Source organism: Sycon ciliatum, chromosome 10, assembly GCF_964019385.1.
Source record: "Sycon ciliatum chromosome 10, ocSycCili1.1, whole genome shotgun sequence".
Classification (NCBI taxonomy): domain Eukaryota; kingdom Metazoa; phylum Porifera; class Calcarea; order Leucosolenida; family Sycettidae; genus Sycon; species Sycon ciliatum.
The window spans coordinates 29618695-29640632 of NC_088652.1; the positions used below are offsets into that span (position 1 = coordinate 29618695).

Genomic DNA, 21938 nt, shown 5'->3' on the forward strand with positions numbered 1-21938 from the left:
TTGACCACTTATATTGACCACTTATTATTGACCACTTAGGCTGTACTCACACTACTTGAAAGTTTGACGCGAATGTCGCGTTCAAAACTAGACAAAAGTACTTGAAAAAGCCTTTCCAAGCACACTGCACTCCAGTGACGACTTGAAACATTTTTTGTCAGCAAATTACCATGGAGAAACATGATTGTCATGTGGTAGTTTTGCAAATCCCGAGGCTGCGTTCCTTCAATTTTTTTGCGCTCGATCAACTTATTTGAAATTTTCAGTTCATGAGAAAAATAGAAACAGTTATATCTTGCTTGGATCGTGGAGTTCATTCGCCATGCCTCGCGAAGAAGTAGCACATCGTCGACGTCGACGGATGGAGAGGCTTCTCTCCATAGCTCGATGAGCTTCTTCTCCAAGTCGTCAGAAAACACCACGCGAGGCATGATGTCGGTACAAAAGCAATGGTACAAAAGAAATGCGACAGAAACGGCAATCAAAACAACGGGAAGCTACTGGAAGAAAGAAGACGGAAAATACTCGGAAAAAACACCACCCTGAGAATTCAGAAATGACAGGCAAAAAAGGAAACTACAAGTATATGTACAGGAGCAGTACGACCACGCACGAGGAAACAAAGCATGAAAAATATTCTGGAGCCTTTCAACATACAATAGTACTCCGGCCTCCTGACCTCACACAGCTTTCCAAACGGCTTGAAAGCAAAAAACCTCGTAGAAGAGGGTTCCGTTTCCGCTGAAACCTTTCAAGCGGCTTTCAAGGGCTTTTTCATTTTCGCAACCGTCACCGTGGCAACATTCACACATAAGTCACTTGTATGCGGTTTTTCAAGTAGTGTGAGTACAGCCTTAGCCCGAGGACTTAGAACTTTTTCCTCAACTTAGAAAAAAATCAGAACTGAAAGAAGAAAAATCTGAAGCCAAAAGCTGAGATTTGAACCCAAACTGTCAGATTCTCAGTCGAAGAACTTGGGGAACATACTACAACAGACAACTGAAAACTTCGGTTTACATAGAAGTAATGTCCAATGTAAACGGCATATGTACATACTATTATACTATTACAATAGTATTCCTTTCTTCCTATAGCAAAGCAAAAACAGTTTTAGGTATGCTATGTCGTGATAAATCTATTATTGCCCTCATAATCGGTCAATATATGACATATATTGACCTCTTTAATCGTGCAATAATAGATACTTATCACTCTTCTATATCGACCTCCACTAATTCTCGTGATCCTTGACTGGTCCTATATTACCCATATCGCCGCAATATCGACCGCTTATATCGACCGCTTGTATCGACCACTTAGGCATTGTAATCTTTCGACTTTGGAGGGACTTAGAATTTTTCTCTCCACTTCAAAAAGAAAAATTGAAAGAAAGAAGACAAAGGAAGAGAACAAGCAGGATTTGAACTCACAACAGTATGGATCTTAAGCAACCCCTTATTCCACCCAGCCACTGTGCTGCAGATGCTGAACTCTGTTGTTCTTACAGTCTTGTACCCAAAATAGGCAACATCCTATGTGCACTATAGTACAAATGCTATACTAAAAAGGTTAAAATAGCTCCTAAAGGTTCAAATTTTGGGGTTATGGCAAAGGAATCGTGATAAATAGGATATTGACCTCGACTTCGGTCTATATGGGAAATATAGACCTCGTCTTGGTCAATATCCTATACGTTTTGCCTGTGACGTCATAAAAAATATCCAACCGGAACTTCACAGCATGGAAAAATATAATCACGCAACCACATCACTACAGTTGCCATTTTGATTTCCGCTCGACACAAAGTGATTTAGAAAATCTGAGCAGCTCTTCTTCTCGCAAATAGAGATGGATGAAAACTCAATCCGGCAAGCTGTTTCATCAGCCCGTTATGGATCTCCTTACTCCGATCAATGGTCGTCAAAGTGCTTTGGAAGCGACAGCGGAATGTAGAAGGGATCTGGCCAGGGGCCAGTCCTCGCACTCCAATGGATCGGAGCCAAAACTTTCCAGGTTGAGTGCAGGCACTCAACCCCGGGAAATCGCCAGTTCCTTCGGCATGCCCAAATTTGGTTTGTCAGGTGGAAGTTTGTTGCTTCCACCTAGCTCCTCGAGTCGGCAGGCCTGCTCGAGTGAAGCTGATTTGAACGACACCACGAGTGGGCAGGTACCCTCGTGTGTGGGCGTGAGCACGGACGACCCGGAGCAGGCTTCGGTGTCCTCAGATATAAAACAGTTCCTTCAGACTCGCTTTAGGAAGCCCTTCAAGGGCAAGGAGAGCAGTGACCTAGTAGAGCAGTTTTCCCGACCAGAGGTGGACGGCTTTAGGAAGCCCTTCAAGGACAAGGAGTGCAGTGACCTAGTAGAGCAGTTTTCCCGACCAGAAGTGGACGGCTTTAGGAAGCCCTTCAAGGACAAGGAGAGCAGTGACCTAGTAGAGCAGTTTTCCCGACCAGAAGTGGACGGCTTTAGGAAGCCCTTCAAGGACAAAGAGTGCAGTGACCTAGTAGAGCAGTTTTCCCGACCAGAAGTGGACGGCTTTAGGAAGCCCTTCAAGGACAAGGAGAGCAGTGACCTAGTAGAGCAGTTTTCCCGACCAGAAGTGGACGGCTTTAGGAAGCCCTTCAAGGACAAGGAGCGCAGTGATCTAGTAGAGCAGTTTTCCCGACCAGAAGTGGACGGCTTTAGGAAGCCCTTCAAGGACAAGGAGCGCAGTGATCTAGTAGAGCAGTTTTCCCGACCAGAAGTGGACGGCTTTAGGAAGCCCTTCATGGACAAGGAGAGCAGTGACCTAGTAGAGCAGTTTAAGTGGACGGCTTTAGGAAGCCCTTCAAGGACAAGGAGTGCAGTGACCTAGTAGAGCAGTTTTCCCGACCAGAAGTGGACGGCTTTAGGAAGCCCTTCAAGGACAAGGAGAGCAGTGACCTAGTAGAGCAGTTTTCCCGACCAGAAGTGGACGGCTTTAGGAAGCCCTTCAAGGACAAGGAGCGCAGTGATCTAGTAGAGCAGTTTTCCCGACCAGAAGTGGACGGCTTTAGGAAGCCCTTCAAGGACAAGGAGCGCAGTGATCTAGTAGAGCAGTTTTCCCGACCAGAAGTGGACGGCTTTAGGAAGCCCTTCAAGGACAAGGAGTGCAGTGACCTAGTAGAGCAGTTTTCCCGACCAGAAGTGGACGGCTTTAGGAAGCCCTTCAAGGACAAGGAGAGCAGTGACCTAGTAGAGCAGTTTTCCCGACCAGAAGTGGACGGCTTTAGGAAGCCCTTCAAGGACAAGGAGCGCAGTGACCTAGTAGAGCAGTTTTCCCGACCAGAAGTGGACGGCTTTAGGAAGCCCTTCAAGGACAAGGAGCGCAGTGATCTAGTAGAGCAGTTTTCCCGACCAGAAGTGGACGGCTTTAGGAAGCCCTTCAAGGACAAGGAGTGCAGTGACCTAGTAGAGCAGTTTTCCCGACCAGAAGTGGACGGCTTTAGGAAGCCCTTCAAGGACAAGGAGAGCAGTGACCTAGTAGAGCAGTTTTCCCGACCAGAAGTGGACGGCTTTAGGAAGCCCTTCAAGGACAAGGAGCGCAGTGATCTAGTAGAGCAGTTTTCCCGACCAGAAGTGGACGGCTTTAGGAAGCCCTTCAAGGACAAGGAGCGCAGTGATCTAGTAGAGCAGTTTTCCCGACCAGAAGTGGACGGCTTTAGGAAGCCCTTCAAGGACAAGGAGTGCAGTGACCTAGTAGAGCAGTTTTCCCGACCAGAAGTGGACGTGGCAATCACACCTACAGCTGTAATCACAACTGGCGCGTGTAAACGTCGCGTGAAACCACGCGTTTGTGCGTATTTTTGTTCAATTTTCCTATCGAAGGCACCACGCAACGGAAGATATGGTTACTCTAAACACAGATCGCTACTTAGCAGCTGCACATCAGAGACTCCACACCGGAGTTGTGATTGTTGACCTCCGCAAAGCGTTTGATAAAGTGCGACACCAAACTCCAATAATTCGCGACCTATAAATGGCTTGTCTTCTATGGCGCTTGTTTGGTTTCTAAGCTACTTATCGGGACGTAGGCAATGAGTCGTCACAGCCTTTGGCGAAACATCCAGCACCACCGACTTTGTGTGTGTGTGTGTGTGTGTGTGTTTGTGTGTGTGTGTGTGTGTGTGTGTGTGTGTGTGTGTGTGTGTGTGTGTGTGTGTGTGTATGCAATAATACAGGTTCAAATAATTATTGTTTCCTTTTTTGCGTATCTCTTGTCATCTCTCTTTTCTATACGTCGCACACCAGATGTGTACGACTATCGCTGTCTTTCTCCTGCTATCTCTCTCTGCTTGCTGTTTTTGGTTTTGTTGCCACTGCCCCTCATCATACCCATGCTTGGGTGGAGGGCGGCGTGACCCGTTAGGGTAGCTGTCAATACAGTACAGTACAGTACAGAGTGTGTGTGTGTGTGTGCGTGCGTGCGTGCGTGTGTGGTGTGTGTGTGTGTGTGTGTGTGTGGTGTGTGTGTGGGTGTGTGTGTGTGTGTGTGTGTGTGTGCGCTGACAGGCGTCGCTTTGTCGAGGCTCGTGGCAAGTGCAGAGCTGCCGTGCGTAATGCAAAGAGTGAGTGGATTGGACGTAAAGCTAATGTGGTTGAGTCAAGTCGGTTTAGTGGCAAGCACGCATGGTCTGCAATCCGTGATATACAGAAGTGCTATTCGGGATTATCACCTATCTCCATCCCATCCATCCGTGACAGTGACGGAGTTATCTGTAGCTCCCAGGAGGGGCAAGAGAAATGCTGGCTGCAGCATTTTGCCCGTCTATTGAACGTTCGCAGCACCTTCGATCCTACCATCTTTGACCACATTGAGCAGCGTGAAGTTGATGAGTCACTCGGCCAACTTCCCTCACTAGAGGACCTCACTATGGCTATACGCCAGCTGGCTAATTGCAAGGCTCCTGGCTCATCTGGAATTGCACCTGAACTGCTTAAAGCTGGTGGTACACCATTGCTTGAGGCTCTGCTTGATGTTATTCACACTGCATGGACCAACGGAACGGTTCCCCAGGATTGGCGGGATGCCCAACTCGTCCCGATTCCCAAAAAGGGTGACTTGACCAACTGCAACAACTGGCGCGGCATTGCCCTCCTAGATGTCGCTGGCAAGGTTTGTGGCCGTCTCATTCAGGACCGTCTCCAACTTGTCGCGGAACAAGAACTTCCAGAATCCCAGTGTGGCTTTCGCCCTGGTCGCGGCTGCGCTGATGCCATCTTTTCCATTCGCCAGCTCATCGAGAAATCGTACGAGCACCGTCAGAAGCTGTTCTGTGTCTTCGTAGACCTGAAGAAAGCATATGATTCCGTACCACGCCAAGCACTCTGGCTAGCATTGGGGAGGCTAGGCATTCCTGAAGGGCTCCTCAATCTAATCCAATCGTTCCATGAGAGCATGCAGGCAGCTGTGCGCGTCGGTGCCAGCACTACCGAGTCGTTTGCGGTCAACAATGGCCTCCGTCAAGGCTGTGATGGCCCCAGTACTTTTTAGTCTGTACTTCGGTGTTGTGCTTGAGCGGTGGGCACAAGTGATGCAGGACAGCGACCATCCACCTGGCATCCCCATCCAATTTAGCATCAATGGCAACCTTTTCTCTAAGCCCGCTCGCCAGTCTACTGCCGCAATCATCAACGACATTGAGTACGCAGATGACGCGGTCTTGCTCGCTGAAGACCGCCCTGGTGCTGAGAAGTGCCTTGAAACATTCTGCACGGTTGCCTCTTCGTTTGGCCCCTGCGTCAACGCTGCTAAAACGAAATTTCTCGTGGCAGGTAGCCAAGTCAACATGCCTGATAGAGCCGATATGAACGTCAACGGTGATACTGTGGAGCACGTTCCATCCTTCATTTACCTGGGGTCCGTCGTGACACCGGATGCCCGCTCCTCTACTCACGTCAGTCGCCGCATAGCTGAGGCTTCCAAAGCCTTTGGAGCTCTTCTTCCAGTCTTGTCGGATCGCTCGCTGTCATTAGTCAGTAAGCGAAAGCTATACGTGGCCTGTGTCTTGTCCATTTTGCTGTACGGCAGTGAGTGCTGGACGCCCTTGAAAGCGGATAGTAGACGTTTGGATGCCTTCCATCATCGCTGCATCCGCACAATATTAGCCATCCCTCGCAGTCAGCAGCAATCCGATCGCATCACGTCTGCGCAGTTACGTCGTCACTGGGGTGACCCAGTGCCACTCTCTGTTAAGATGCGCCATCGTCGTTTAGAGTGGCTTGGTCATGTGGCTCGGATGTCGGAGGACCGTGTCCCATTGCAGCTGTTGTTTGGTCGTTTGTTGGCTGCGCGCCCCTTCTGCGGTCCCAGGCGTAGGTGGAGAGACGTTGTGGCTACTGACACGAAGTCCATTCCAAACTGGTTTGATTGCGCACAAGACCGGTCAGCTTGGCGAGAGCAGGTTCTGGTTTTTCAGCCTCCTCGGGCAGTAGAGAAATCCGTACTCTGCTCATCTTGCAACCGGGCTTTCTCTCGTCCTCAAGACAAGGCACGGCACAAGTGTTTGGCTGAGCGCCAACTTCCCGTCCACCAACAGCGTGGTTCAGCACAGTGCGTCAGTTGCTGCCGATGGTTCCGTAGTAAGGGTGGGCTTGCAGTTCATCGCTGCCAGCCTGCACTCCCTGAACATGCAGATACGGCATTGACGGCGTCTCTCGCTAGTTGCTGCTTCCAGCATTGTCAACGCTGCAATCGCTGCTTCAAGTCCCGGGCTGGTTTTAACCGCCATAACTGCAACCGTGGAAAACGTCTTGCTGCAGCCGATAGGGAATCACTGCCGCTGATCTGCATGCATTGCCCGAAACGTTTCCGACAACAGCAAGATTTGACGAGGCACCAGAAGTCCTGCCAATGACGGTGCACTCCAAACTCTGGCCCCCTCCGGGGGTGACATTGCCCAATGGGCAGTCATGCTATAGTAGTAGTAGTAGTAGTAGTAGTAGTAGTGTGTGTGTGTGTGTGTGTGTGTGTGTGTGTGTGTGTGTGTGTGTGTGTGTGTGTGTGTGTGTGTGTGTGTGTGTGTGTGTGTGTGTGTGTGTGTGTGTGTGTGTGTGTGTGTGTGTGTGTGTGTGTGTGTGCGTGTGTGTGCGTGTGTGTGCACACAGTAGATCTACACCAGGGCAGTTCACCAGTATTACAGTATTACAGTATTACTGAGTCAGTGAGTACTGTTTGGATGGCTCCAGTCATCAGGATTATGACTGTACAGACAAATGTCTAATACAAGGGGCATGTGGCAAGTACAGTGGAGATTCACCTGCCCAGTTCAATCAACCTGTAGCCATAGCTTGACAGTTTAGTCCTAATCAAGAGTACATGAAAACCAGAGTGTGCAGCTCGGATGGGTTGCTGTCACGGCGGAATTCCGTCATTACATCATTTTAGTGATGTAGTCCGTACAAGCAGAATTCAAGCAGGTCTCTTTCTGCACAACTGCAGCTCAGTTGTACGCGCTACGCCGTTTCCCGCCTCAGATCTGCGCCAAATATGATGTAATGACGGAATTCCGCCGTGACAGACACCCATAGCAGAAAAGACCGCAAGCTGCACACTCTGGTGTTCCTGTACTCTTGGTCCTATTGGGCATTATAGCTGCACTGAATTCTAGAACTACATCTGGAAACTGAAGAAATCCAACGCCCCGTACAAAGTTGAATGGAGGATAAAAGATCGCGCCCCGAGCATACACCAACATCACAAAGCGGTGTTCGCTCTGTACCAGAGAAAAGTACCACATCCTGAACACGCTAGGCTCACCATCCAGCCTCAACAAGCGCTCGGAAATGGTGTCCAAGTGCCGACACGAGAACAAGTATCTCCTAAAATACCACGGTGTCACTTAAATAATATGTCTCCACATCCTCCTGTCCACATCATTCCCCTTCACATACCTTGCTCATAACACCCTGCCCACACCATTCACGTTCACACACCTTGCTCATAACACCCTGCCCACACCATTCACGTTCACACACCTTGCTCATAACACCCTGCCCCCACCATTCACGTTCACACACCTTGCTCATAACACCCTGCCCACACCATTCACGTTCACACAGCTTGCTCATAACACCCTGCACACATCAGCCATATACATGTACACAACGCTAATATCACACTCCTAGCTCTAGACTATAGCCTCCTGCCTACAACATCCACACACATTGCTCACCACCTCCTGCCCACACCAGCCACACATTCTGCCCTAACATTGCACTGCTAGCCCCTGCCTTCAACAACCACACACTCTGCACATATCCTCCTGCCTAAAATAACACTGCTAGCCCCCACATTCTCACAGCTTTTCATACCACCATCCCCTGGCATATATACTGGCATGGTCGGCACCCAATGTTCATGTTGCCTGATGATTGTGAGAGCATGAAACTTCAAGTCACAGCAAACAAGTCTTGATTGTCCTTGTTGTTCTGTTCTATGCATAATACATGTATTGTGCAGCATTGATTGCATCTCATGTCCATGGTGCTACAGTGAGTATATGTTTGCATGGTTGAACCCGCCTTCACTTTCACGTACATCTTGTATTTTACACACGGTTTTCTACATACCATAACTCTCAACACACCATACAGTAAAATCTGTGACTAACGACCACCCCTTGGTGCCCGGAAAAGTGGTCTTTAGTGGCAGGTGGTCTTTAGTTAGAGATTTGCACCGCGTGACCATATATGGATCCCATTATATGATATGTATGTCAAAATGCAGATAATACAATCCCCCACCACTTGCGTACTGACATTCTTCTTTCAGATCATACAACACTTGGAGAGAGAGAAAATCAAGTTGTATTGCAGACATTAAATTCAGCTCCTACTTCTGAAGCCAGGAGTCAAGAGTTCCCTGTTGAAGCTTCTCTTTGCGCTGGGCTTCAAGTTTGTTCACGAAGGCACCAAGTTTCTCTACGTCCATTGCAATGGTAGACAAGCCACGCTGCAACGTAAACTGTTGCAATGTTGAGATGCAGGACAGTGCTTCTTTGCCGGATACTTCTCTGACTTCTGTGGACTCAGTGGACTCTTCAGCATCACACTCATCCCCACTGGCATCGACCGCATCATCATGATCATCAGGCTCACCCCGTGCTTCTTGGAAGATTCTATTCTCCCAATCATCAGACAGAGTTTCGTTTGTTCCAAGCTCGTTGTCTATTGCTGCATAATCCGGCAATGTCTGATCTCCAAGGACACTCTCTGCAGCAGGGAGCTCGTCAAATTCAGGTTCATCCAACTCTGATGAGGGTGCTTCTACTGCAAATCCACAATGGCTGAAGCACTTCTGGATTGTTGTGGGCTGCACCTCACTCCATGATGCTGTAAGCCACATGATGGCATCCAGAACGTTCACTTGTTTGGCCAGTTCTGAAGCAGGTGTTTCTTGATCAATTCTTGCCAACAAGTGTTGCACAATGCGTCTTCTGTACCTCAGCTTCATAGCTTGGATTATCCCTGCATCCATGGGTTGCAGCCTCGATGTTGTGTTAGGGGGGAGGAATACTAACTCAACATGTTCAAGGTCGAGTGTTGGATGAGCCGGACAGTTGTCGATGAACATCAGGATGTTGCGTCCCGCTGCAGCAAACTTCCTGTCTAAAGACTTCAGCCAACTACGAAACAGATCCGACACCATCCACGCCTTCTAATTGGCCTCGTACTGCACGCCCAGCGCTGTTTTATTGACCCCTTTGAAGCACCTGGGGTTAGCCGATTTACCAATGACCAACGGCTTCAACTTCTCACCCATGGCACTGGCTGCTAGGAGGACGGTGATCCGCTCTTTGGATTGCTTACCGCCTTTGCACGAATCCGTTCGAACAACGAGAGAACGGTTCGGAAGAGTGCGGAAAAACAACCCGGTCTCATCCGCGTTGAAGATGTCCTTAGGATCGTACCCTTTGCACAGATCCCCAAGGCGTTCCTTCCAGCTGGTCACGTCTTCTTCTCGGACATCAGCGGCTTCGCCCGACAGCACAGCTCCCTTGATGTTGTTGCGCTTTTTCCATGCTTCCAACCAGCCATTAGAGGCAGCAAACGGTGTGTCCTTATCCCTTGCCTTTGCGAGTGCCATTGCTTTTTCTTGCAATAAACTTCCAGGCACAGGTATTCCGCGAGACCGCGCACTCGTGAACCACTTGAGCAGAAGTTCATTTACATCCGCATACTGTCGTCTGTTGGGAGCGAGCTGCTGAGCATTGGTGTTTCCGCCAGACTTCCACTCCTCCATAATTTTGTCCTTGTTCATGAGCAAGGCCTGGATCTGGGTCTTGCCAACTCCCATTGCGAGAGCGATCGATCGTGCCGACTGTCCTTGCTGTGACTTCTCAATCGCTCGGACACGATCCTTCAGCACCAGGACCTTGCGGTGCTTCTTGGTTTCTGGCTTTCTTGACGCCATCCTCAACGAAAACGAAACAACTGCAATCCGAGTCCGATGATGACAACTTCCTTGGTCAAGTCGAAACTCGTCGAGCTAACTACAAGTCATGTAACAGTTGTTACTTATGCCATTCACGGCCTTTTATACCGGAAACGATACGACCTTTTGACCCGTATGTCGACTCACTGGGTTTCCAGAGCAGCGCTGGCCTGGCCAGGCAGTGGACTACAGTCCATTCCTTATAAGTGGGCACTGTTAGTAGTCACTATCGACTCCATCCTCATCTGTGTGCGACTACACCATGTACACCATGTACACCATGTACACCATGTACACCATGTACACCATGTACACCATGTACACCATGTACACCATGTACACCATGTACACCATGTACACCATGTACACCATGTACACCATGTACACCATGTACACCATGTACACCATGTACACCATGTACACCATGTACACCATGTACACCATGTACACCATGTACACCATGTACACTGGCAACTGGTATCAGTATGTAGATCTACAGACAGTCAGTGGAAACGCAGTCGCTGCTCAGACTTGGATGTAGTGTAGCGTAAACTGTACTGGCGTGTACCAGTACTCCATCTACGTGATGCGGCGATGTTGCGAGTTTTCGCACCTTCACTGTAGACTATAGTATCCGCCATCGTATCCTGGCCTGTGTTCCGTACAGGTGAGTACATTATACCGTAGCATGCTAGCTAGCCAGCACAGACTGTCAGTGTGACCTGGTGACTGAGCTGTGTGATTGCACTTCGACAGAGAGCCGCTCAGTCTTAGTTTCTCCTTCGAGTAGTAACATCGATCAAAGAGCGCTTTGGATGCGCTCTCCAAGACGTTTCCTATGATGTTTGTTCTTGACAGCACCTGAAATTATGACAGGCGTAGTGCAGTCCACGCTGATTCCACAGTCAAAATGAGACTGCGTTCATTTGTCCAGCTGCAGTATCGAAACAGTCCTTTGAGGACCATGGAAAATCATCAACATTTCGAGAAGGAGCTTCGATCAATGTTTGATTTCCTACATCGCGGTCGCTAGTTACGGGTCAAAATTCGACATTGGGACGAGAAAAGGCGGTCGCTGGTCGCGTTCAGCAGGTAGTCGCTAATCACAGTGCATATGAATGTGAGACCGTCCGTGCCTGACGAAGTGGTCGGTAGTACCAGGCCGGTCGCTAGTCACGGTGGTCGCTAGTCACGGTGGTCGCTAGTCACGGTGGTCGCTAGTCACGGTGGTCGCTAGTCACGGTGGTCGCTAGTCACGATGGTCGCTAGTCACGGTGGTCGCTAGTCACGGTGGTCGCTAGTCACGGTGGTCGCTAGTCACGGTGGTCGCTAGTCACGGTGGTCGCTAGTCACGGTGGTCGCTAGTCACGGTGGTCGCTAGTCACGGTGGTCGCTAGTCACGGTGGTCGCTAGTCACGGTGGTCGCTAGTCACGGTGGTCGCTAGTCACGGTGGTCGCTAGTCACGGTGGTCGCTAGTCACGGTGGTCGCTAGTCACGGTGGTCGCTAGTCACGGTGGTCGCTAGTCACGGTGGTCGCTAGTCACGGTGGTCGCTAGTCACGGTGGTCGCTAGTCACGGTGGTCGCTAGTCACGGTGGTCGCTAGTCACGGTGGTCGCTAGTCACGGTGGTCGCTAGTCACGGTGGTCGCTAGTCACGGTGGTCGCTAGTCACGGTGGTCGCTAGTCACGGTGGTCGCTAGTCACGGTGGTCGCTAGTCACGGTGCCGGTCGTTAGTTACAGGTTTTACTGTAATTTTTGCGTGGTCCTACAGATTACGTTATTATGGAGAGTAGAACTATTATCACAACGTGCTTTGCACTTCTCTACACGTGCTGTCACTAGGCCCCGGCGGATAATGCTCGGGAATTAGGCCCATTCTGCTTTTCATTATGCTCGCATTCTGCTCGCAAAACACCCACATTCTGCTCAATTCTGCTCCATGTCAGTGATGACATGTACATTAGAGTATTACTTGAACTTCATTATAGATCAATGTAATACAATAGACAAGTTCCTCTTTTCTTGTACAAGTGGTGCGGCAAGAATTTTAAAGCAGAGGAATGCCTTTGGTGTTTTACAGATCTAGAGGTCAGCAAAGTAGGAAATAGACCTGCGAGGTGTGTGACTCCATACACTTGCTGTAGCACAGGTGGTCATTATGCAAAATCATGAGACAGACCTTACACGGGAGATTTCAGCTTCCTCCGTTATGTCCAGGCTTTGCCACTCTTCGCCAGACTGGCCTTCCGTGTCCACTGGTGTATCATCTTCGTCGTCAAGAATATCAACAATTATAAGATCTTCTTCGGCGGAATCGAAGTCGGCTGATCTGTCACGTACATCACCGAATTCCGCCATTGCCGCACACAGAGCATATCAGGGTCGCAGGTCAAGACACTAAATTCGCGGCCAGCCCACAATTCAACATCCAGGCAATGGTATGAACTAAAGTACAACAAAAAGTAAAACATTAATATCCCTTTACGGTAGAACATCGATTAGCCCGCGATCCGGCCTTTCCATTTCTGAAGGCACCAGCCCAAATTTGGGCTAAAATGGCATGTAACGATTCACAAGGTGTTGCAAAACTCCTCTATAGAGCTTATGCATACCCGTCACGTGGTCATGAACAACGACCAAAAATGTCCAAGTACAGTGAGTCTGAGCTGAGACGAATCTTCGAACGTCCAGGGAGCCATACACGAGACCGTCCTGATTACCAAGGACTCCCAAATAGGCACCAAAACTGCAAAAGGTCCGTTACGGATACCGAAGCTGAGTGGCATGACGTCACGTCGACGTTCATAAGCTCTGCGTACTGAGAACTACAGTGCTCCGTTCTATTCTGCTCGTCTAGTGCTCGGTTCTGCTCGTCTACCGCTCTTCTCGTTTAGTGCTCGGTTCTCAGCTCGTCTACATTTTTAGTGCTCGGTTCTGCTCGTCTCATGCTCCGTTCTGCTCGTCTGGTGCTCCGTCTGCTCGTCTGGTGCTCCGTTCTGCCCGCCAAATGCCTCATTCTGCTCCGATTTTGAAACCCCTGATTCTGCTCGAAATTCTGCCGGCATTATCCGCCGGGGCCTAGCTGTCACTAGGTACTGCGCTTTGCTTCCTTCTTTTATACTGCTGTTTTTTTTCCATTTCCACTTCATTCCTGATGATGGTCATGAAGACCGAAACGTTGAAACGATACCTGTAATGGATTTGGGTGCAATGCAGTGCTCTCTTGAGTGTAGGCAGCTTGCCTGCAAACCATTCAAGTATAATGAAGCTGCGTGAAGCGTTCTTCAAAATTTTAGAACTATTATTATTATAGATATTTGGAACACCACATGTTCTGCAAGTTAGTCCTGTTTTTCTCTGGTCTCAGCGCACACATGCATGCACACGCACGCACACACATACACACACACACACACACACGGGCGCGCGCACGCACGCGCACGCACACACACACACACGCGCACACACACGGGCGCGCGCACGCACGCACACACACATACACACACACACGCACAGTACTCACTTGTGTATGCCGAGTTTCACCAACAGTCGTCGACAAACGAGGGGAATGTAGGAATTTCCGATACCAAGCTTCCAAGTGCAGTTTTCAGCCCGCTCTAACGCCAAGTCCATGCACGGAAAACCGACACGTTCCGCTATGACAACTGAGAAGCAGTTACTCAAACTCAACCCGACATCCTGAACACGACTGGATAAAACACTTGTGACTCAGTCCAGAACGTCGACGCGTCTTCCAGCTAGCTTGCTGCCGGCAATTGGCACGCCGAGCTTGAAGCTCCTCAAAGAAAAAAGACAACCGATTTGCGGTATGCCGGAGCGGAGGGCCAAGCCGAACCTGGTCGGGCGGAAATGACGTTCCGTCGTAGGTCCTCATCGCTTGTACTACACTGTATGTAGATGTACTAGTAGTAGTACGGGTGCAGGCACAAGTCCACCCCATATGCTCATGTCTCATGTCGTGCCATCCAGCAGGTGCTACTCTGCGACCATGTACGTATATTGGGAGATGGGTGATGGACATGCACGTACACGTATACCTGTGTACGGCGGAAGAATGTACGTGTATGCCGGATTGTTTACAGGTATACTGGTACCATGGTAGCAGGTCTACTGCATGCAGCCGGTATGCGATATGACCAGGCGCCTAGGCCCTGTTCCGGCTTTCAGCGTTATCGTTTCTTGCTCAAACCATGCCTCCTCACTCACCTCCAGCTAGCTCCGTCAGCTAGTCATAGTGCTGTCCGCGGATTCCTACCGCGGATCCGCGTCTACGCTCGTCACCAACCAGGAAAGCCGGGTCATAAACATACATGTGCGTCATGTAGGACTAGTAGCTCAGCATGAGCAGTAGTGCGTGCGTGTGAGTGAGCGACATGGAGAAAGCTACACTATCCTGTTACCATGGTTACTTGCAGTCTATCGATTATCGGTCTCTACATTCAGGAAACCGGTGGGAAAGGTAATAAGTCGACCTCATTGTCGGATGTCGAAGGCGAGAGCATCGTTCCTCTACTCCGACATGGTTCCAGTTCTAGTGGTGGTCATCAATTCCTTTCTTCAGACATTGCCGTCTGTTGCCTGTTCTAGTGTAGCTATTGGCAGTATTGCTTTTCCAACTGTGTATCTGCAGTATGGAGGCAGGAGCAAGCTCACTTCCTGCTGCAGTGAAGAAATGCCATGACCGTCTGTGTGCTGCTTACAGCAATGTGCAGTTCTGCATTGAGGAGACCAATGTAGAGAAAGAACGAATCTTGCAAATGGACGAGCTTTATGCTGATCTCCATGTAGTGTCGAAGCAGAAGTTAAACGCTAGGATGCGTGAAGCAGAGAGACTTGGCACAACTGCGGGCAATGAGCAGTTGGCTCATTCATTTGCGTCTGAAGCTAGGAAGCTGCGCAAGATGAAACTTGCCGGAATCCTCACTGTCAGAGACAGATTTTGTGCCCTCTGTCCAGAGCGAAGCACTTTTCGTCCAGAATGACACCCAGATATCATAAATTATGTGCTGCACCATACACTGCTGTAATGTACGTGTCAGGAATTCTGTCAGAGTGAGTTAGAGTCGCGTGCAGTGAACAACGTGCATTGACAAACCATCCAATGATCCAATGCACATTGTCTAGTAATGACTTTACCGCCGTCCGTCAACTGTTCTCGACTTGTACAGGTAGTAGAGGGGATTTCCCCTATCCGAACACCTGACATGAACTGTATGTCTACTACACTGTGTAGTACTGGCTCCTGGGTGAGAAGAGCAAGGACTGAAGGAGTCATACGCGCAGGTTATCTCCTTGCTGCGCTGTCGCCTTGAGTTTGCCTTGGTGCGTTGTGGTGCCATGTGCCTGCGTGGCTCAAGGAGCATGTTCGCTCCTGCCCTGCCTGAGTCCTAGGCTCCGGCGGATTATGCTCGCGAAATCATGGAATTATGCTTTCATGGATTCTCGCATTATGCTCGCAAAGTCCTCATAATAATTATTATGCTTTCGCACGCGCAGATACATATTCACTTTGTTGTACTTATGGAGCCTCAAAGGTCGGAAAATTGTGCTTTTATGGTACTTGCAATTGGCCATAAGTACAACAAAATGTTACAGGAGTATCGCCATACCAAGGTGTTCCTCCATGCTAGAGATCAACATGGAAAAGAGAAAACATTACTTCTTCTCAGTATTCATTGGTTGACTTCTTTTCAAAAGATTTTTTATTGTCAAATTAGTTTGAGTTACCTTTGAAAAATATCATGTGCAACTGTCTTTGTGATCGCCATACTCGTCCAACCGATGACCGATGTCACCCTCACCCTGCGAATAATCAGGACATCTCTCCCGTAGCTCCACCTCTCCTTCCATCATGACCAAACATCAACAGTTACTATACCTCTTCAAGTTTAAAAATAATAATTATTAGAGCGGCAGAAAAATTGGCAGAATTCAGTACTTTTTCTGGTAAGTTTCATGCATGTTTGGTATGTGGATAAAGAAATGGAGCAGAATTCGAGGAATTGCCCGCCATACGGTTTGTATGGTTCTGACAATTTCACTGCTTTTCGAGCAGAATCTGCCACCTTTTCGAGCATTATCCGCACACCCCTACGTCATGGTACAAACCTCATACGATGAAGTCTAGACTACAATTATAGCAATATCGAGTGAAATCATGAAACATCTCACTAGTCTATAAAGTGTAAGAAACCGTACATGGCAGGAAAAGAGCTACTGTAGTAGCTGCATCCCCTGTACTACACTGTGTTGATAAGTAGGAATACAGCTGCTGCTAGCTTTGCACTATCGTACTACATGTACAGTAGTAGTAGAGTGTTTTACTTGCACACTGAAATGTACATACATGTATACATGCACATGGAGTTACACGTACGAGATAGTTTTTTGGTCTCTGTTGTTCTGCCTTGTGTTGTGTACAATATCATTATGTATATTGTATACTACATGTACACTGTATGTGTGTGGGTTAACTCTCTTCTTCCGTGGCCCTTGGTCTCACCCTCTCCTCAATTCAATTCCCTGTCTTCACATGCTACGAGGTGCAGAAATAAATAAATAATAATAAAATAATACCTGCTCAGGGACAGTAGCTTGTGTATAATTATCTACATTTGTGTTGTGCCAAATGTCGCACGTTCTGACCTTACAGAAAACTGGCAATAACGCACCAGTGATCTTTTTTTGGTCCTTGTCTTCCCAAGGAACCTCTTGTTGGTGTTGTGGGGAGTGACCGTGGTCGGCCACAGAGCGTAAGGATAGTCCTGGTGAAGTGGACGTAGAATCCTGTCTTCCTTAGTCTAAGTAATTCGAGGTTCGAACAAAATGATTATATTAGAGGAGTGGTAAATTAGCAGTCGTAGTTGACCTTTGTATTGTTTAGTAAAACACTATTAGCTGATATACAACATCAGGCAAAGATGAAGCAAGTTACAAAGAATGAGGTGAGAAACGTAATGCAGACAGCCACCATGACGTCACTAGGTGTACTGTTATTGAACATAGTAATCTGGTCTGATATGACAAACACATGCAGTGTGATACTAGAGTATAGTCACGTGATACCTGTGTACTGTATGTAATGTATCATGCGTGTTTTGAACAGGTAGAGCTGAGCAATGACACGGATCATACTGGCTACAGGTCTGTCTGGTGTTGAAGAACTGCACGTTCTGAAAATGACAACAGAGACGCCATTGTGACGCCAGAGACTGTCAATGGCCCAAGACATCAGCGCTGAAGAGAGGACAAACACCTGGGCACGCACACACACAATGCACTACAGTACACAGTGTTATAGAGTGTTGTAGTATAGAACAGCACAGTTACAGTAGCAAGGGAAAAACAAACTATTCCCTGTCTCCCATACACTCATACAGTAGAATAGTAGCTACTGCTGCTGCTGTTCTTGCCAGTGTGTGTACAGTGAAGTGTACGGGTAGGTATGATTGTACGTACCATACCATTATACGCATGTGCAAGAGAAAATCTCTGAACAGTAAGTGAGTATTGAAAGAGTGTGGCTACAGCTACCTGTAGCTGATCTCTCTAGCTTGCTCTACTAGTAACTGTTGCCTGTTCTAGTGTAGCTATTGATTTTCCAACTGTGCATCTGCAGCATGGGGGCCCTAGCAAGCTCACTTCCTGCTCCAGTGAAGAAATACCACGACCGTCTGTGTGCTGCTTACAGCAATGTGCAGTTCTGCATTGAGGAGACCAATGTAGAGAAAGAACGAATCTTGCAAATGGATGAGCTTTATGCTGATCTCCATGTAGTGTCCAAGCAGAAGTTAAACACTAGGATACGTGAAGCAGAGAGACTTGGCACAACTACCGGCAATGAGCAGCTGGCTCATTCATTTGCGTTTGAAGCTAGGAAGCTGCGCAAGATGAAACTTGCCAAAGTCCTCACAGTCAAGAAAGCCATGCGAAAACGCATGCGCGGGAACACGTTCCGCACCATTGCCTTCTCATCAGCTGGAGCAGGCAAAACCATGCTCTTCACAACGAAGGGTCCGTAGCTTGTGTATCTACATTAGTGTTGTGGCAAATGTCGCACGTTCTGACCTTACAGAAAACTGGCAATAACGCACCAGTGATCTCTTTTTTTAGTCCTTGTCTTCCCAAGGAACCTCTTGTTGCTGTTGGGGGCAGTGAACGTGGTTGACCACAGAGCGTAAGGATAGTGCTGGTGAAGTGGACGTAGAATCCTGTCTTCCTTAGTCTAAGTAATTTGAGGTTAGAAGAAAATGATTATAGAGGAGTGGTAAATTAGCAGTCGTAGATGAACTTTGTATTGTTTAGTAAAACACTATTAGCTGTTAATACAACAGCAGGCAAAGATGAAGCAAGTTACAAAGATTGAAGTGAGAAACGTAATGTGGACAGCCATCATGACGTCACTAGGTGTACTGTTATTGAACATAGTAATCTGGTCTGATATGACAAATACATGCAGTGTGATACTAGAGTATAGTCACGTGATACCTGTGTACTGTATGTAATGTATGATGCGTGTTTTGAACAGGTAGAGCTGAGCAATGACACGGATCATACTGGCTACAGGTCTGTCTGGTGTTGTTGTTGTTTGTTGTTTATTTATTTTACATCGCAAGGCAAACGGGCAGTTCTGCCCAATATTATGGAAGCGATGACAACCAGTAAGAGGAGTCAGAAATGAAGAGAAAAATAAATGAAAATAGAAATCCGAAAATGGAAGTAGCAATGAGGGGAGGCAGGGTCAAGACGAGCAGAAAAAAATGGATCTCAAATTTACAAGTCGGGTCATCGTAGCATGATTCTATCGAGCCTCATCAGCAGGTTACAAAAGCCATTACATTTAACCGAAGTAAAATACGCGCAGCATGCGTTTGAATTCACGGACAGATACTATGGACTTCATACAGTCGGGCAGGCCATTCCAGAGTCGGCAGCTGGCTAGAAGCGGTCGGCATGCGCCAGAAGCACTGTGGGCCAGGGGGAGGGGAAGGTTGCGTCCCAATTGACCTCGAGTGGTCATGCCTGTCGGCGGGCCTTGCAATACAATTCGGGACGACAACAGCTCACTGACGATTCCAGAACGGATTCTAAATGTCAGGAGTCGGAGCTTGCATTCTCCTCGTTCCAGCACTGAGCAGACACCCAGCCTGGTGTACAGGGGAAGAGTGTGGGCCAATGGGTGCTCATCGGCCACGCAACGGATACGTTTATCCAGTTTGGCTACTGTGTTCCGCTGCTCAGCGGACAGTCCTGGGAGAAACGCATTCGACGCATATAGAAATAGTAGTGGTGTTGAAGAACTGCACGTTCAGGGTCCGTGACTCTGTTAGACCCTTCTTATTATGTTCATACAGAACTGTCTATACAGTTGAGTCACCGTGTGCATAAGGGTATCTTGCTGCTGGTAAAATTCTAGTCTATTCATTCTTCGACGGACGACAGTACTGCATGTCTGTAGCCTAGTGTAGCGTGTTCCATAAGTAGTTGGTAACTGAGCATCGTGGAAAGCAAAGCAACCCTTACCGTAGCTGATGTGAGCTGGAGTCACGTGCATTCCCATGGTAGATAGCAGCCTGGTTGGAGTCGTGGGACAGCCGATCAGGCGACTAGACTGAGCGCTAGAACTTCAGGGCTTGCGCCGCGGCCATGGCTGACAGCACCTGACAGTCCCAGAGTGAGCTGTACTCGCGGTGCTGAGAGGCGGGCTCACGCCCCTGCATGTCTACTGATGTTGCTCAGTGCAGATCACCTGCTGGTCAGTCCCGGAGTGAGCTGTACTCCCAGTACAGAGAGGCTGGCTCACACCCTGCATGTCTACTGATATTCCTCAGTTGCTATAAACAGTGTAAAAATTCAAGATCCGGAAAACAACTGAACACAATCACCATACCACGAGATAGTAAAAAAATACAATATGCCCTAGAAACTGCGCGGCAGTAATTTACAACAGTAGCTACTGCTGCTGCTACTGCTTATCCACGAACCACTGTGTAAGGTGTAGTGTGAGTTTGAGTTGGCTGTCTAATGTCTGCTGCTGGTCAGTCATGACAGGTGCATTCTGAAAAATGACAAGAGAGACGCCATTGTGGCGCCAGATACTGTCAATGGCCCAAGACATCAGCACTGAAGAGAGGACAAACACCTGGTCACGCACACACACAATGCACTACAGTACACAGTGTTGTAGAGTGTTGTAGTATAGAACAGCACAGTTACAGTAGCAAGGGAAAAACAAACTATTCCCTGTCTCCCATACACTCATACAGTAGAATAGTAGCTGCTGCTGTTGTTCTTGCCAGTGTGTGTACAGTGAAGTGTAGGGGTAGGTATGATTGTACGTACCATACCATTATACGCATGTGCAAGAGAAAATCTCTGAACAGTAAGTGAGTATTGAAAGAGTGTGGCTACAGCTACCTGTAGCTGATCTCTCTAGCTTGCTCTACTAGTAACTGTTGCCTGTTCTAGTGTAGCTATTGATTTTCCAACTGTGCATCTGCAGCATGGGGGCCCTAGCAAGCTCACTTCCTGCTCCAGTGAAGAAATACCATGACCGTCTGTGTGCTGCTTACAGCAATGTGCAGTGCTGCATTGAGGAGACCAATGTAGAGAAAGAACGAATCTTGCAAATGGATGAGCTTTATGCTGATCTCCATGTAGTGTCCAAGCAGAAGTTAAACACTAGGATGCGTGAAGCAGAGAGACTTGGCACCACTGCAGGCAATGAGCAGCTGGCTCATTCATTTGCGTCTGAAGCTAGGAAGCTGCGCAAGATGAAACTTGCCGAAATCCTCACTGTCAAGAAAGCCATGCGAAAACGCATGCGCGGGAACACTTTCCGCACCATTGCTTTCTCATCAGCTGGAGCTGGCAAAACCATGCTCTTCACCAAGAAGGGTCCGTATGAATGGGCAAGAGGGCATATCTGGCCACACATCGCTGTCCTGCGTGCACTGGAGCTGCGCTTGGCAGAAGTGCGCAATATCACAAGCATTGCTGAGCTGCTGGATTTGCAGAATTACGGCATCACAACAGAAGGTGAGCAGGCTAAGGTCATTGATTTTGTTTGCAATCATCCTGAGTCTGTTTGTATCATTCTCGACGGCCTCGACGAGATAAAGCTCGCTGACTGCAGCAAGTTCATGATCGACGTCATCCGTGGCAAAGAATTGCCGGGAATCAACCTGATCATCACGTCACGCCATTCAGCAGAAGCAATGAAGCTGACGCAAAGCCGCGAGATAGTCTTCCATCGTCGTCTGGAACTGCTGGGTTTTGAGAAGCAGGGTTTGGAGCACTACATTCACAATGTCCTGTCTCCAGACGATGCAGCCAAGTTGCTAGCAGAGCTTCGCACCAACCCGCAGCTGGCCACAATGATGCGCACGCCGTTTTTCGCCCATGCAACCTGCAGCCTCTACCGACACAACCATCGTCTGCCAAACACGCCATCTGCAATC

At 48.5% G+C, this 21938-nt stretch overlaps 1 protein-coding gene and 1 long non-coding RNA gene across 2 annotated transcripts in view; one reads left to right on the forward strand and one right to left on the reverse strand.

The window, feature by feature from the left end:
* The window catches only part of LOC135825674 (uncharacterized), a 17903-nt gene extending 3584 nt beyond the window's left edge, over window positions 1-14319 (reverse strand). Inside the window, exon 1 of the long non-coding RNA XR_010555106.1 lies at window positions 13982-14319. This is a non-coding gene — a long non-coding RNA (uncharacterized LOC135825674). The remainder of the gene's footprint in view (window positions 1-13981) is intronic.
* The window catches only part of LOC135826523 (uncharacterized), a 51854-nt gene that overhangs the window by 27056 nt on the left and 2860 nt on the right, over window positions 1-21938 (forward strand). The gene's annotated exons all lie outside the window — the stretch shown is intronic.